Here is a 16791-nt window from a genome sequence, read left to right as displayed (position 1 = left end):
TTGTTTCTAAGAGTCCATAATCATATGCACAAGCAATTTGTAACTGAAGATGAAAAGAAAAAAATATCTTTAATGTTTTGGAACTGATCAGGCCTGCATCCAACTGGTTGCAGGCATTCTTTGTGAGCATTAAAATTGAACATTCAGAGAATTTTAAATAAGTATCTAGCAGGTTTGCTAAGTATCTGGTTTAACAACATTTTATTTTTCCTCACATTTAAAAATAAATTGTTTACAAAAGACAATGTGATTCATTCCAAAAGGTGTTGTTTTTTAAGTAAAATGTTTCCAGAGGGTTAAAGGTTGCTGTATTTTTGGAACATGTGCTCCCACTGCTTTATCATCTGCTTCTTGTTTTGTTTTCCTAGGGCCATTTACAAGAGTCTGTTTTTATATCCTTTCTTCTGTTAAACCAGGGAGAGCCTGCGTAGGCCAGACACTATGGAAAATTAGTTTTTGAACTGTGATCACTGTCATATACATACCTTGGACTAAATCCTTAACTCTGTCTGTCTGTCCCAAGGGTCAGGAGTACTCCCATATACAGCAGCTCTATTGATCCTGAGAACAGTTTGCTGGCGGGATGTGGGATTGTATGGACTTCATATGCACTCCTCTGGAATAAAGGGCAGAGACTGGAGATGAGTGAGAATGAGAACTTCATGTGAATTAAATCTTAGTCATCCCAAGCAGCTCTCTCAAAGATACAAACAGCCTGTGGTCATTATTGTCTGTCTGATCTCCATAGAAAATTTGGCAAAATTGACATATTCCTGATGGAAACTCACTGGACAATTTTTGTCCAGTTCTACCTTTAAGCTCTTTTATTTAACCATACTCACATTTTATAATCCAGATCATGTCTAGACCACCAAATGCCTGTCAATTTACTTTTGGTATACCAGTCCTCCCTATGGCTTTCAGTACCTTGGAGAGTTCACATTTATTCAGATTTCCTTTGCAATGTCTTGTTTCTTAGGCCAAAGTCCAACAAAGCACTTAAGCATGGGCAAAACTTTTACCATGTGAATAGTCCCATAGATTAGGGTTGTAACTGTATCCTTGACTGGGTTTATATAGATGGAGGAGTTGTATGAAAACAGGTCTGAACTGGCTATTTCCATCTTAGAATGTTTGCCAGCACTCCTGCTCATGTGATAGAAATGAATTATCATAAAAAAACCTGTTAACTTTATTTTCCTTGTTTTCTCAGTTGCCATGTTTTGGTCTGGATTGGAGATTTGTCTCCTTAGCCCTATGGAGAACCCTACTACAAAGACCCAAATCTTCAGGCTTTTATTGAGGCTTTGCATTAGGCATGAGGATTTAAGCCTATAAGGAAAGTTTTGTTCTCAGTTCACTCAAAAACTGTTTCCACTGTAAGTCTGTGTGTGTGTGTATTCTGTAATTGTCAATCAACTTAAAATAGATTTTTTGTTAATGTGAAGAAAGGCAAAATTGATTCTGTTAATATATTATATCTACGTTATTCACACACACTGAACAATATGATGCACAATTTCTTGTTTTCTGTGCATTTTACACAGATCATCTGGTTGCGAGATTTTCTTTAGAGTCCTAAAAAGTAAGGTTATTATTTCAATTTGTTCCTTTTTTCATTGGGCCTGATTTCACCTTTCCGCCCTTTTCTAAAATCCTTACCCTTTGGTATTTTTAAAGTGCCCCCTCCTGTGTCAGATAATATAGACATTTAAAGGTGATCGTTGTGGACGTAATGATTTCCTCCTACCCATTAGCTTTAAGCGGGGAAGGACTACCAGTACTGTTTTCAATTTTTACTTTTGATGTATTGTCTGCTGAACATTTCAGGAGAGTCCTGGTTATCTGTAAAAATGTCCGTATCAAGTTCCATACCCTAGCTATCCTGAGAACATTATTCTAGATTGCTTGTTTGTTTAATTTTAGTGGGGAGGAGGGGTGGGTTGTTTTAAGATATCATTATAGGAAGATTTCAGTGTGTGCATGATACAATTGTTGAAAGCCAAGGAGACTTCAGTTAGGTTTTTTCATACATACAGAATGAATTCTCTGTACTGCTTTCCATAATGAATCATTAAATTGCTATGCAGGTTTCTCCATATCCTCATAAAGATCCTACATATAGCTTTCCGTTAATACATCTTTGACAAAGTCACTGGGAGGGAAAAATGTATTTAAATAATGGGCCTCTGGTTCTCTGTCCTACTGCTCTATCTATTATGAGTCCCAGCAAGGCATTTTGCCTTCTATTCTTTATGCTAAATAACTTCTAAACAACAGAAGCCAAATCCTGGAAAGACTGAGCACCAGCATCTCCCAGAAGGAAATGAGCTGCAGGTGCCCAGCCTTTCCTGGATTTGGAAGAACTAGCATTTTGGAACCTCCCAATAGGCTTTTCTTAAACTTACTAGGCAGCAGGTCATAAAATAAGGAATGTGTAGTTTTTCAGTTATCACCCTATTTGTATGTCTTGCTGAATAACTCTATCCATTATGTCTGATTGTTAACTGGCAAGATTTATTAAAGTGAGGAGCACTGCATCTTTATTAAAAGAGAAGCAGAGCATGCTTGCTTTGTATAAGGTCTATCTTTTAGCAGTTTATGTTTGTGCAGGAGGTGTATATAATAGGAGGGTTTTTTTTCTGACTTGAGTGATAATTTTTTAAAAAATCCTCAGGAATAATGGACTGAAAAATACAAACCATGGTAGGAGTCGTGTGCTAGAGACAGCCCATTTGGGGACTGCTGGAAGCAGGCTGGAAGCAGACTTTGATAATACCCTGGAAGTGGAGAGAACTTTAATGTGACTTGGCAAGAGGGCGAAACCATGAAGAGGAAAGTGCTGCAGCTCTGGCAGTGTGAGAAGCCATGGAGTGAGCGAGTGAGATGATGTAACTGCAGGTCTGAGTAACTGCAGGATGGGGCATCAGACCAGGTGGTGAGCTAATTCCCCAGATGAGCCAGGAGGAGGCACTGCTGAATGGTAGGTAGAACAGACCCCGTGACACCCCTAAGTACACAACTCTTGCAGGTTTAGAGAATTTCTGGTACCTTGTCTATCTGACTGAGTGCTAATGGGAAGGGGACCCATGGTTAAGCTGTTCCAAACTGAGAGACAAAAGTCCTATCTGGTTTTCTGAGCTCTCAAGGCTGAATTGTGATGTTTTGTTGCAAGGCCTGACTAGGGAGGAGAGCAGAGTTGCACTGTTGCAGGAAAGGCACTGGGGAGATGGTGCATCAGGTAGCCACAATCTCCATGGTGCTATTCTCCACAGATAAGGGTAAGCGTTTAGGTAGGCATAAATTATTCTTTCTGGTGCACTGGCTGTACTGGGATGGTGCAGAATGAATGTGGTGCCAGAGTCTTACCCTTCCCTGCCCCTTTCAATATTGCTATTTTGTCCTGTTTTTGAGTCATGCCATGTAAATGCAGGGGGGAGGGACAGCTGGGATTTCCCTCGGAGTTGCTCAAAGCGTACAAGAATCTATACCTTACACTAGTGTTAATACCTGGGATGGCTGGGAAATCATGACAAATCATGAATGTTTTCATTTTTTATTTCTGCTTTCAGTTAGCACTTCAGAGAGTTTCTGAAAATTTCACATTAGCAGGAAAGCTGGTTAGTAACCAGAAAAAGGAATGAGTGAAACATTTTGTGGAATATTTTTTGGCCACTTTTATCCAAATTTGGTTTCACATATTTAGAAGTGGGCTCCCCCTTGTTTAGAGCTTATTTACCATAAACTAAAGAAAACAAAATGCACATAAAAATCTTGTTTGGGGCATTTAACAAAAAATGATTAGCTGTAACTAATGCAGTATTTTGAGCTACTAACATAGAATACAGGAGTGTTTATTTCATGAAGGAAATTTTCTGTTCTCTGAATCCATAAACATCACTCACTTGTTGTGAAGTGTTTCCATTTCTGTGCCTACTTCAGTGCTGCTTGCTCTCATGATTATAGTACATACTATGTCATATCAAGCACAATTGTACTGAAAACTGTCCAACAAGGAAAAACCAAAAGGTCTTCAAAGAGAGATTTCTTTGCTTCAAGACAAGCTTACTTTCTGTATTTTGCCCTTATATCTCAGTTATGAATAATAAGAATGTTAACGCAGCAGCCACAAAAAAGGCCTTATGGGATAGCTGTCTCCAGAATGTTGTTTCAATAGTTTTGCACCAGTGAAGTATTGTTATAATATATCATCAAAATGCAGTTTTTCTGATGTAGCTGCTCACCAAATACTCTTATCCAAGGAAATGATCTCTGGTTGTTTTCATCTGAGTGTGTATTTGGGAGTGAATGTTAGCAACTCGACCATAAGGCTCTCTGAAAGATTTAACTCTATAATAGAGCTGAGTGAATAATATATAATAATAAAAAACAAACAATCCATTCAGTTTTTCTCATTTTCTTGAATTGTTCAAAGTGCAGTTTTCTTGAATTTAATTGTTGTTTGAAATGACTTACCAACTGTGAAATTGACCTCTGTGCAGGGGGCCAGCTCAGTGCCTGTGTACTACTTAAAGCTCATTTAAGTATGGGGTCAGTATTTGGTGTGGCTGCTTTGCTTTGAAACCTAGGTCACATTATGCATCTGTTTCTCTAACTGGGTGAGTGCAACTCTTAGAATCAGATTTCCATTATGAATTTGCAAATAAGAAATTGCAGAATTTTTGAATATTCATCTAAAACTCACTATTCTGGTGAACTTTTCTGCTTTTAAAATTATTTAGTAACATTTTTTGTAGAAGGGGAACACAAAAGGGGTCACTAGTACAATCCAAGTCAATGCACATAGAAATTTGAATGAGCATCTGTGAACACTGTATTTTAGTCTTCAACCAGCTTCCCTCTATGCACATTTCCCCAGCATATGCTGTGGTGAAAGCAAAATCAAAGGAAGACCTCTCCAATTCCTGCTTATGGGCTGCTCTGGTGCAAGGACTCCTGCGGGAAATAATCAGATGTGGTCATTTTAATATGATATCCTTTTAAATTTAAGACATGTCTTGTTCTCTCATGCTGCATCTGTGTATAATTCAGGCTGGGTTTCAAACCCAGGGTTGCAAGTGCTTTGGAGGACCGGATTAAAATTCAAAATGATCTGGACAAACTGGAGAAATGGTCTGAAGTAAATAGGATGAAATTCAATAAGGACAAATGCAAAGTATTCCATTTAGAAAGGGACAATCAGTTGCACACATTAGGGTTCATGTCATCATTTTCTGTGATACATTGAATTTGGGTCAATATTATGTCAGCTTCTGTTGTTGTAGACCCAGGTGTAGAGGTCTGGTAAAAGAAAATCTTCTGGTGTGTTGTCTCAAACTTTCTCTGTCAGAAGTCAATGAATCACCCAAAATGAGTATTGCTGACTAGGGAGCGGGCATGGCCAAGGCAGTCAGAGGATGCACTGACTTCTATAGGCTCTTATTCAACATTATGTCCCACTGATGAAGAGCTCTGCCTAAGTTCAAAAGCTTGTGTCTCTCACCAACAGAAGTTGGTCAGTAAAAGATATTACCTCACCCACCTTGTCCCAATGACTACTCACTTGCTTAGGCATGTGCTGAAATACCCTATGAAATTGGGCAGAGAGGTCAGGCCATAATTTAATGCTCCCTCTCTTTGGCAGACACCCCAACGGAGGAGGCCAGACTTCCCTTTCCTCAGGCTCAATCCCTGCTGGGGTATGGGGAGAAAGGTCCCCAGCCAGTGTAAGTAAGGGTAATTTAACCCATTCCCTTTTCCTCCCTGGCACCATCTTAGCTGAATTCAGCCTTTTATATCATTACAATATGTTACCAAACAGTCTGTCTGTTCTCTCATATACTGTATATCCATTAATTTGAACAGTTAAACATTATGTTGCTAAAAGTAAAATAGGACCTATCCTGCTTTAGCTCAAGTTAATGCCAAAATTTCCACTGAATACTATGGGATCAGGATATTCAGTCCATTCTAATAATATTAATACAACCTGCGGCTGTATTAAGTCTCCTGTGTTCCGCAGCTGCACATGAATCATACTTCACACTGGCTGAAGTTTCTGGTGTCAGCACAGAACAGCAAGGAATTAATCCTTGTACTGATGGAGAAAATGGGAGAGGCACTGGGTTTTGTATAGTTTTCATAGACAGTAACAACTTGAAAAAAAAACCCTCTACTCAAGAACCTGCATTTCTCAGGTGCAAAACTAGTTCACCATCATAAGAAAAATAAGAAAAGACCACGTTTTAAAAAACAGATTTCATACAGATGGGTTAAATCAAATAATTATTACCAAACTTCTTATGGAAATGATAGACTGATGGCATTGGATAGAGCAGAAAAAGTTCAGGCTTCTTTGATAATCCCGCAAGTCTATGAAATCCATTGTATTCAACAGGCACATGCACTGGACAACAATAATATTCTTCCATATATGCACTCCATCAGATGGTATATGCATACCTGGGGGTATTTTATTACATTTAGCACACGATCACTTAAGCTGGGATTTTGAAAGGAGCCTGAGGGAATTAGGCACCAACCTCCCATTGAAATTCAAGGTGCACCTTAGGCACCTTTGAAAATCCCAGTCTTAATTTTTGCACTGAAATATTAGGAAAAAAGCTTGTTGTGAAATGTTATATCCTGTTACTAAAAGTTGACCCTTTTTAAGACCCCATTTGGAAAAGTGTATATCCAGAATTGCTTATGAACCAGGATCCTATTTTCTGTGATAAAAAAAAAAAATTCTCTGATAAAAAAACATTAAAATCTGCATTTTTTTTCCATGATGAGAATGAAACGCTGAACTTTAGTTTCCCTAGCCACAATATATTTAGGTATCAGTTGAATACAATATTTTATTGATATATTTACGGTTGTAAAATGTCACAGTATATTGTTTTTTCACTGTTGTTGATGGCCCCACTGTTTCAGCCTCTTGTTTTTGTTACTTTTCATTCAGTTTATGTTTAGTGCTTTCCGTGTGTTCTACAATTGTCTGCCTACAGCCTTGCTCTGTATATAGTACAGAACAGCACACTACCATCAACATGAAATTTGTCCTTGCCAAACTCAGTGACACGGTTTTTAGGGGTGATTTTTAAAGTTTTCAGCATCTTTTCATAATTCTAATTACTCACATCTGGAGGCTGAAGTGAAAATTGAGATGCATTAAAACACAAACCCCTATATGCCACTGAGTAACCTCTGTATGCTGGAAGCAGTTTATTGGAGTATGTTTAGCTATGTACATTTAAAGCACGTTCAAAAATCAACCACAAAAGGGAGAGGTTGTGCACATTGAATAATTTTGGTACTGTCAGTAAAATGTTGTAAATAGTTAATATATTTTTATTTTTTCCACAAAAACTAAAGATTCTCTGTAAAAATGAAAATTCTGCAGTTTTTTCTGTGGCAAATGGATTTCTAGGATCCCTGCTAATGAAGCTGGCAGAATGCAGGACTGAGTCCTAAACAATACAGGAGTTTTGCCATTCATTTCAGTGGGATCAGGATTTCACTCTACATTTTTGAAGTAAAAATGCTGCTTTCTCAGCATAAGCAGGAGATAAAATAAGGTAAGTGGGAGTTTGAGAAGGGAAGCTCTGGAGTGGAAACAGCAGAACAGCAGAGGGGTATTTGGAGATTAAAGCAGGCCCCTGATTCTAATTAACTGGATTTGTCAAACCATTGTGATGGGTTAACAATGGCAGCAGCACTGGGACCTGTGAAAAGAAAAGCAGCTGTGAGTCAGACATTTTACACTTGATGAAACTATTACAGTTTTAATAGAAGTTTTTCACACCTTTTTTAGTTTACTTATATTATTTTCTCCAAGGGTGGTAAGTGGGGCAATGAGCTGGCTGCTCAGATGTTTCACAGCACTGGTGTTTGCATTAGCTGGGAGATAATTAAACCGGTAATTTTTGGGACTGTCTTCATCCTGTCAGAATTCATCATCTATTCAAACCATTTAAAAAGCAGATCATACCATCTGACATCCATGAATCGAGGGGTCCTCTCAGCCCCTCTCAATGGAAGGGGAACTCATGCGCCTTTATGAGAGTGTTCACCCTCCTTCACTACCCAGACCCTGTGGAGGTCTGGGATCCATGTGGGAAGAGGAGTAGGCTGACCAAGGGCAGGACTGGGGTGGGAGCACAGTGTTTTCTCCTGTAACCTGGCAGAAGTTATTCAAAATTTAGTACAACCCCAGAGTCCATGGGAGCCTTCTCTCCCTTGGAATAGGAGGAATTGGGATGGGAGGGAAGTAATTGCCACTTCTGGGGTGTGTGTGATGGTAGTGTGAGTACAGGACCTCTCACACACAAATGTCTCTGGCCTCTCACAAATCCATTGGGATCTGATGGGTTTGGGGGTGGCTTTTCTGGAGGTGGGGGCAAAACTCACTCCTGTGATGGGAAAGGGAGAGGGAATCTCTGAAGGGAAGTCCTGAAGGAGATTTCCCACTAAAATGTTGCCTCCCTGCGTCCCCATGTCCCTCCCCACACCTAGCTCACCTGCAATGGATTTTGCTGTGGGAAGGGATGATCTGACCCAAGGACTATTTTGATGAATGCCAATGACGCCTAACTGGGAGATGCTTATATAATGTAGACTAATGTCTGCTATACAGCTTGAGACCAAGACATTCATTTCACTTGTGACTTAAGTCAAATCTGTATCCAGGGGTGAAATCCTGGCTCCACTGAAATCACTGTGAGTTCTGAAGTGGACTCCACAATTTCATCCCAGGTCTCTTGAACTGAAAAGCTACTGCATCAGCCACCTTGCTTCCCCTACTCTTTCTTTTATTCACAATTGCATTATTTATAACTTTAGTATTTAAATCACCTACAGAGTTCATTTAGCCTGTATGTATTTTTAAAAGCCCTCAGCTGGGCCTTCTTCGGTAACATCATACCCACTGAAAGCATCCATCTATCATTGCCCCATTTACACCACTTGTCATTATTGCTCATTGAAACCATTTCTTTAAACCACAAAACCAGATGTTCTCTTTTATACATGTATTTTAATTGGGTGAAAGAATGAGGTGTAGGTTCCCCTGGAGAGTAATGATTAATACAGCTAATTTGTTATGTGCCCAAAGCAACAAAAATGTCAAAGCACTAGGGAATAGTATGTGTGCTTTTCAGTCTTAGAAAAATAAGCTGAGCTTTTAAATATTCTACCTGCAAATTACATTTTTTATTTTTATACTTACTTTCTGCACCAATACAGGCTCGGAGCTTTGTCACAGTATATATTAATTATTTACTTCCATTGCTCATTAAATGATCAGTGGTTTTATACTTGAACACTATCACCCTGTCCATCCTTTAATTTTTTGCTTTTTATAGTCTGTTTGAAAAAAGAGGAGTCTATTACCTAAACTTCCACTTACAAACAAAACATGAGTTCATAACCAGAACATCTTGATATTAATATTTCACTCTATTGTCTATTGTAGTCAAGGTCCGAATGCCTTAGTATCTATGTCAGAATTATGCTGAGGCTGAGCCTCGATATTACAGGGAGGGCCTCTGGTAATTCTCATATTTAGAGTATCAGAATAAATGAAATCAGGCAATTGCTCACACTAGTTGTGACAGCTGCTTTTCAAGGGCCCAAACCTGTGAGAGTCTTGGCATCCTTGACTCCCATTCATGTTGATGGGAATTGAGGGTGCTCACCATCTTGCATGATCAACTCTCACCCTGGTTTATATTCATATCTCTGCACATCTGTATATGACAGTGTTTTGTTATGCAAGCTCAATTGTCAAGGAGACGTTAAAGCTGGTGTGTCTATCATTTGTGGTTTGCTCCCTTCAAAATGCTAGATCCTGTTGAAAAACCATCCAAGGGAAGCCAGACAACCTGATGCCATTTATCAGTGAAGCAGGAACTAGAGGATAGAAGGAACAAAAAAGTCGCCAAACTTATTCCTCAGTTGCAATTCCCCTGGCAAGGTTTTTTATTATTATTATTTTTAGATACTGAACATGTGAACTAAAATTTGTGAACATAAGACTCTCTTTGTTTAATGGCTGGGGACGTGAAGAACCCTATATATTGCAAATAAGTAAAAAATGCTGTGAAACTCCTCAGGATTGAGGTGATCTGCCCTGCCAAGTTGCATTAGCTTCATTTGTCATCTGCTGTCATGTCACAATGAGCCATAACATGATGTGACTAAAGCAATCCAATGTGGCACCTCAACTTCACCTCTCAATGTGACACGTTAGGTGAAAAGTGTGAAATCTGACTGGCTTTCTGAAAAGTTAGAGGCCTTTATTTAAAAAAAATACATGTATTCCAAAGCCTTTTAAGATGTATTTATTGCTAACACAAAGAAAGCGACCACCAGTTTGAGCCTTTGTGTTTTCAACTGAACTAATGTTGCAAAAATAACAAGCTAACAGGTTTTCTCTCCAGGTTCAGATACTGGGGATCTTCTGTCATCAAAATTTCTGCTAAGCTGTTAAGAAGGTTTTTTGTTTGAACAGTTTGTTCTGGCAGGAAGAATGAAATGCTTTGCACAGAATAAGATTTTCTTAACTCCTTGAGCAAAGTGTTGAATAGGTTTTAACATTTGGACTGCTGTAGAGCAAAGTACAATCAGTTTAATTGGTTTCACAGAAGTATAGATAGCACTTAGTGCTGCTTCTGCTAAGTCAGCATTGCTCCACTGTCAGCACAGTTTCTGAAAATGAACCATAAAAGTACAGTATAGAATCATGTTTTATACACTTAATGGAAATGCCAAGGAAGCCAGAGTTAAGGATCCCTCAGCAACCTTAAATCTGCCCTTTTTCTGGAAGATATTCTGGGTGAAATCCTGAGCAACACAAAAGCCTGTGTAGAATTGTTTAGCTTTTGGTGAACAGGTTGTGGGGCAGAAGGATGGAATCCTGATGTACAGCTGGCTCAGGTATTTCTTATAAGAAAGATAGGGTGTGACCGGGGTCACTACACTGAGAATGCTCAATTATGGCAAACTGAAAAGAACAGGGCAGACAATTCCAAAAACTGTTGGTTTATTTTATAATTAGATTTCACCGAGCCAGTAATAAACAGCTTCTGTAATCCCTTAGTGATTACCAAGAAGCCAAAATACAGTTCCCCTTAAGCAATCTAGCCTTTGCTCCGACCCTGACAGCCAAGCCAATATTAGTGAGTCTAATATTACTCACCATATGTAAAATTCTATCAGTTCCAAGAGATTGGACATTACCCACCAGGTCAATGAATATTTCAGATCTTACCCAAATACACAGTTACAGACAATCCTTATTAACTAAATCTAAGATTTATTAAAAAAGAAAAGAAAGTGAGTTACTGTGGTTAAAAGATCATTATACATACAGATAGGAATAAAGTTCTTATGTCAGTTTCATAGCAGAGATGGCAAGGTTGCTGATTTGTAAAAATCCTCCTGAAATCAATTTAAAAGGTTGTAGTCCAATTGGCAGTCTATACACAGAGTTTGTGCAAATTCTTCCATGAGAAACTGCAGGGATAATCCAGAGTAGACCTGGAGACCTCAGTCTTGTGACTTAGACTTTCCCTTACAAAGTTTAAGCAGATCTGAGATAGCAGGGTCAGTCCTTTGTGGCAGATGTTCATTGGAGAAGCTTCCTGTCAGCAAATGATCACAGCAGGCATTCCTTGGATGAAGAATAGGTAATGTACATTGTTGCTTTGAAGTTAATCTCTGTTTCCTAGGTATACACCAGTAACTAGTTGCATTTATTAGCATAAGGCTATTAACCATTCAACAGTTCACAGGTAGTTTTACAATGTGGAGTCACAAATTTCAAAGAGAAACGAAAACAATATTATTATTATACCACCAGTTCCATCTAAATATTAATATCCCCTTTTGATCTCTGAATCAATAGAATATGTAATGAAACATTACAGACAGGAACAGAAGTTTAACAATGTGATCTAATTAACTTGTAGATGCTAAACTTTTAACAAGATATAGGTAAACACAGACAAATACAGTTAGTAACTACTCCTTGATTCTCTGATAATACAGGCCTACATTTCAAGGACTGTAGTCTATTTAACATGGCTTTGCTAAGTACCTTTTTTATTGTTTAACTAAAGAAAAAGACTTAAGAGTTGAAATTAGTTTTATAGAGTTTCAAACAGACTATGAAAAACAAAAAATTAAAGGATGGGACAGGGTGATGGGTGCATCAGGGTTATGACTAGCAACTAATAGTATCGGATATAACAAGGCAAAAATGATATTGGACTATGATTTGGCAACAAATTAGAAAATTGGCAGATATAATTATTTAGGTTTTCAGAATCAAATTACACAACCATAATAGAAAATAACACTTATACTCAAGTAAAAGCAGCAAAGATCCAGACTAACATGGCTACCCCTCTGATACTTATACTCAAGTACTGTCTTGTTTAGACTTTGTTTAGATTTTTGACTGAGACCTTCACAATAGGGCCTCACTTGTGCAAATTAGTTATCAACTCCAGTGTTGCTAACACAACAGAAGAAAAACAATCCAAAGCTCGGTCACAAAACAATTTGGTTAATTACTTACATGCCAATTCACCACGATCTCCTTCCCAATAGACCTATAGTTGCCAACTCTTTTAATCTATTTCCCAATGAATGAATCTGTTTCCCAAGGATCTGACTAACACTCCTAAATACCTAAAATAAATTCCTGCATTTATGATAGATTGAGTGCAGTACAAGAAACATGCACACTTGGTCTCAATTTGTCTGTATACATCTAGAACTTGAAAGACAGCATGATACCATTATCTATGGTAAATATATGTACAGTTCCACAGTTGTAGTTAACAGTAACTTGTTCAGTTTTAAAGATGCTTTACAAAAATCTTGATTGTTACAGAGTTGCTATGTATCTTCATTTTGGTACAGGTTCCAATCTTTAGAGCACATCCACAAGTGTGTACATTTCCTTACTAATTAGGTACTCTGTTTCAGGAAAGGGGACCCAATATATCCTATGTGACACTGAGTCTGTGTTCCTTATCACCAGATCTTTGCTCTGCCATCACCTTTTATCTCAGTTATTGTTCACAGCAGCTGTTGACCCTGCAAACACAGGTGGAGTGAAGGATGGACACAACAATAGTCTTTCCCCAGTGTGCCAGTGGTGTCATGTACAATTTGTACATATAGAAGCAGCAAAGAATCCTGTGGTACCTTATAGACTAACAGATGTTTTGCAGCATGAGCTTTCGTGGGTGAATACCCACTTCTTCGGATCCGAAGAAGTGGGCATTCACCCACGAAAGCTCATGCTGCAAAACGTCTGTTAGTCTATAAGGTGCCACAGGATTCTTTGCTGCTTCTACAGAACCAGACTAACACGGCTACCCCTCTGATACAATTTGTACATGGTAGGTTGCAAAGGTGCTACTGCTAGGTCAGGCTTCTGTACCAGGTATGGACTGGCCCCATAGCTTCCTTCCCAGAGAAATGCACAAGAGCTGTGATCACCTTAAGACACTTTAAGGTACTGCCAAGAATGGCTGGTGTGAGCCTAAGTTAAGGCATGGTGCACTTGATACAACCTAGTAGCTAAATAACATAATACAGTTGAGCATTCTATTACATCACCTTTTAAGTTTTATATTCCTACCACTTAAAAAAATACAGTATTATGTTATCTTTAAAGTTCAGTAAGGATCAGTCTGTTAAGTTTCTTTGAATCATAGTGGTTTTCTAATTACATGACCCGAACACGTAACAATTTGGTCATCTGGCTGTCTATTAGTTGCAGCCACTGTCTCTGGTTGCTGTGGAATCTGAGTCATCTTCTTCTTCTGCATCCACCATCTGCAGAGTTTGATCTGTTGATTGTTCTTTCTGAGGAACAAACTGTAGATATTGATGGTTTCTGTTGAACTCTCCACTGTTGGTCTTGACCATGTATGATCTGGGTAATTAATTTTTTTTCCTTACAACAGTTGCAGGTCTCCACCCCTTTTCTCCATCTATTTTGACATGAACATGGTCATTACGTCCTAGACCCGGCAGTTCTCTGAGTGCCATCTGTTATAAAAGTGTTCATAAGTTCTTTTTTGCCTTTTTATCTGATTTGGCTACTCTCCGTGTCTGGCCACTTTGGACATAGTTTTTTTCCCAAAGTCAGAACAGTAGTTTTGAGTTGGCTTCCTATGAGAAGTAGTGCTGGACTATATACAGGAGCTGTTATTGGTATTGATTTGTAACTCAGAAGAGCAATTAATGGAACTTCCTGCTGTAGGATTTACTTGGCTGGCTGTCTAGCTCTCTCAGCCTTTCCATTTGCTTGTGGGTAATGCAAGCTACTTGTAATATGATAAAAATCAGATTTTGTTTGGAATGACTGAAATTCTGCTGTGTTGAATTGTGGTCCATTGTCCATCACTAGTTGTTCTGGAATACCAAAATGAGCAAAAGTGTGCCTCTGTTTGTCAGTAGCACTGCAACATCATGCCTTTTAAATAGATCATTTCTATATACCTGGAAAAAAGTCCACTATGACCACGTAATGATGTCTTCTGGATTAGCACAGATTTGTAGCTAGTCTCTTTCAAGGTCTGTCTGGTAAAGATCTTGCTATTTGTGTTGTTCTGCAATGTTCACATACTTTATTCTTGATATCTTTGTTGATGTCCAGCCACCACACTGACTGGTTGGACTGTACATGGCATTTAGTTAGTGCTTGATGCACTTCATGGATGAGGTTTAGGATTTCTCCTCTCATTTTTTTTTGAATTATAATGAAAGCTCTTTAATCATGAGTCCATTGGGATCACTTAATTGTCCATGTACCACACAGTAGTCTCTTGTCACTTCCTTAGTGTCTTTTGGATCCTTGGGCCAGCTGACCCTAATGTAACTTAGAACTTCTTGAAGTTGCATATCTCTCAAGGTTGCTTGTTGTAGTTGGTGTAGTCTCTTTTCCAACACTGATTTGTATGTGTCCACAGCATCCATATATGGCTTTATGTCACATTTAAGGTCACAGGTAGTTTAGTGCAATGCAGGGCTCCATGATAGCGTGTCTGCTACTACCAGACTCTTTCCAGGAACATATTTGGCACTGGGTTAAATAGCATTAACCTTATCAATAGGCAGCATTTCAGTAGTGCTTTTGACCCAGGTCTTTTCTGCTGATGAGGGTAATAAGTGGTTCATGGTACGTTATCAGTGTAAAACAAATCTAATTCACACAGATATCTGTAAAAGTTCTCACATGCCCATATGCTTGCGAGGTACTCCTTTTCAATCTGCGCATATTGTTTTTCTGCTTCTGAGTATGCAAGAGCAAAATGCAACTGGCTTCCACTCAGATCCATGTTGTTGTAACAATATACCACCTAGGCTATAGCTGCATGCATCTACCATTGTGGGTTTGTTCACATTACAGTGCTTGAGTACTAGAGCTGTTGAGATAATTTTTTGAAGGCAATTTTTTGATATGCCCCCCATAGCCCACATGTTTTGGACTTAAATAGTTCATTCAGTGGCCTTTTCACTGTAGAAATGTCTTTTAGGTATCAATCACAAGTAATTTACCATTCCCAGACATGTCTTAGTTCCGATATATTCACAGGTGCATTTAACTCTTGAATTGCTTTTACTTTCTCAGAGCTAGGACTGATTCCATTTTTGTTTGTTGTCTATCCCCAAAAAATAATTTGTGTTTTCTGCCTACCCGTTGCCCTTGTTTAACTTCAGTCCAGACTGACTAGGCCTAGAACTTCACTGAGAGTTTTGTTGTGTTCGTCCATCAAAGATCCATATATCAAAATATCGTTGATGAACACAAATGGAATTCTAGTTTTCATGAATAGTTCTGACATCTTTCTTTGGAAAATTGCAGGAGCACTCGTAATCCCAAAAGGTAATCTTTGAAAGCAAAATCTCCCAAAAAGTGTGATAAATGTAGTGAGTTTATAAATCTCTTTGGCTAAAGGTATTTGCCAGAATCTGACTGAGGTATCCAGCTTAGAGAATACTATAGCTCCTTTCACTGGGTGGAGAAAGTCACCTGGGAAGCTATATCTTACTCTCACAACTGCTTCATTAAGTCTTTGAACATCCACACGGATTCATATTTTTCCATTTTTCTGTATGACTGGTACCACTGGGTCACACGATGCTGTTGGCCCAGATTTTCTTAGCTATACCAGTCTGCTCCATTCTCTTTACTTCATGAAGTAGAAATGGAATTAATGGGATAAGAATCCTGCAAGGTGTATATACGTTCAGCATTGTCTCTTAAGGTTATTTGTACTGGACGTCCTTTCAGAAGTCCAATAGCATCAAATAGTTCACTGAGTTTTTTTAACCTTTCTCACTAGGCCAGTGGTCCCTAAACTGTGGGGTGCACCCTCTAGGGGGGCACAGAGGAACATCCAGGGGTGCCCTAAGCCAGCCTCCCAGGGGGCCAAGAAGGGAACACCACCCAGCCCTGCTCTGCCGCCAGTTCTGCTCCAGCCCCAGCTCCAGTTCCAGCTGCCTGCACACTACAAGCCCATTTACTCACAGTAACTGGGGGGGCAGGAACAGCATCAGCTGCTGCTGGAGCCCGGAGGAGCACTCAGGGATGGCTTTGGTGAGAGAGGTACCATGGCTTCCCCGTCCTCCCTGAGTGCAGCTCCCCCTCCTCCATCCTGCCCTGTCACCCCTCCCAACTCCCAACCCCAGCTCCTGGAGGGCACAGTCTGGGTAATGGGGCGGGGGGATTGAAAAAGTTGGGAACCACTGCACTAGGCCCATCAT

At 39.2% G+C, this 16791-nt stretch overlaps 1 long non-coding RNA gene across 2 annotated transcripts in view; it reads left to right on the top strand.

Annotated features, from left to right (window-relative positions):
- The window catches only part of LOC120406696, a 66142-nt gene extending 62017 nt beyond the window's left edge, over window positions 1-4125 (top strand). For both annotated transcript variants that reach the window (XR_005599490.1, XR_005599491.1), the window contains 2 exons: window positions 1214-1379; window positions 2678-4125. This is a non-coding gene — a long non-coding RNA (uncharacterized LOC120406696). The remainder of the gene's footprint in view (window positions 1-1213; window positions 1380-2677) is intronic.
- The last annotated feature ends 12666 nt before the right edge of the window (window positions 4126-16791 follow it).

Source organism: Mauremys reevesii, linkage group 5 (assembly GCF_016161935.1).
Source record: "Mauremys reevesii isolate NIE-2019 linkage group 5, ASM1616193v1, whole genome shotgun sequence".
Classification (NCBI taxonomy): domain Eukaryota; kingdom Metazoa; phylum Chordata; order Testudines; family Geoemydidae; genus Mauremys; species Mauremys reevesii.
Note: the sequence above shows the minus strand (reverse complement) of the source record. Positions and strands in the feature narration are given on the sequence as shown.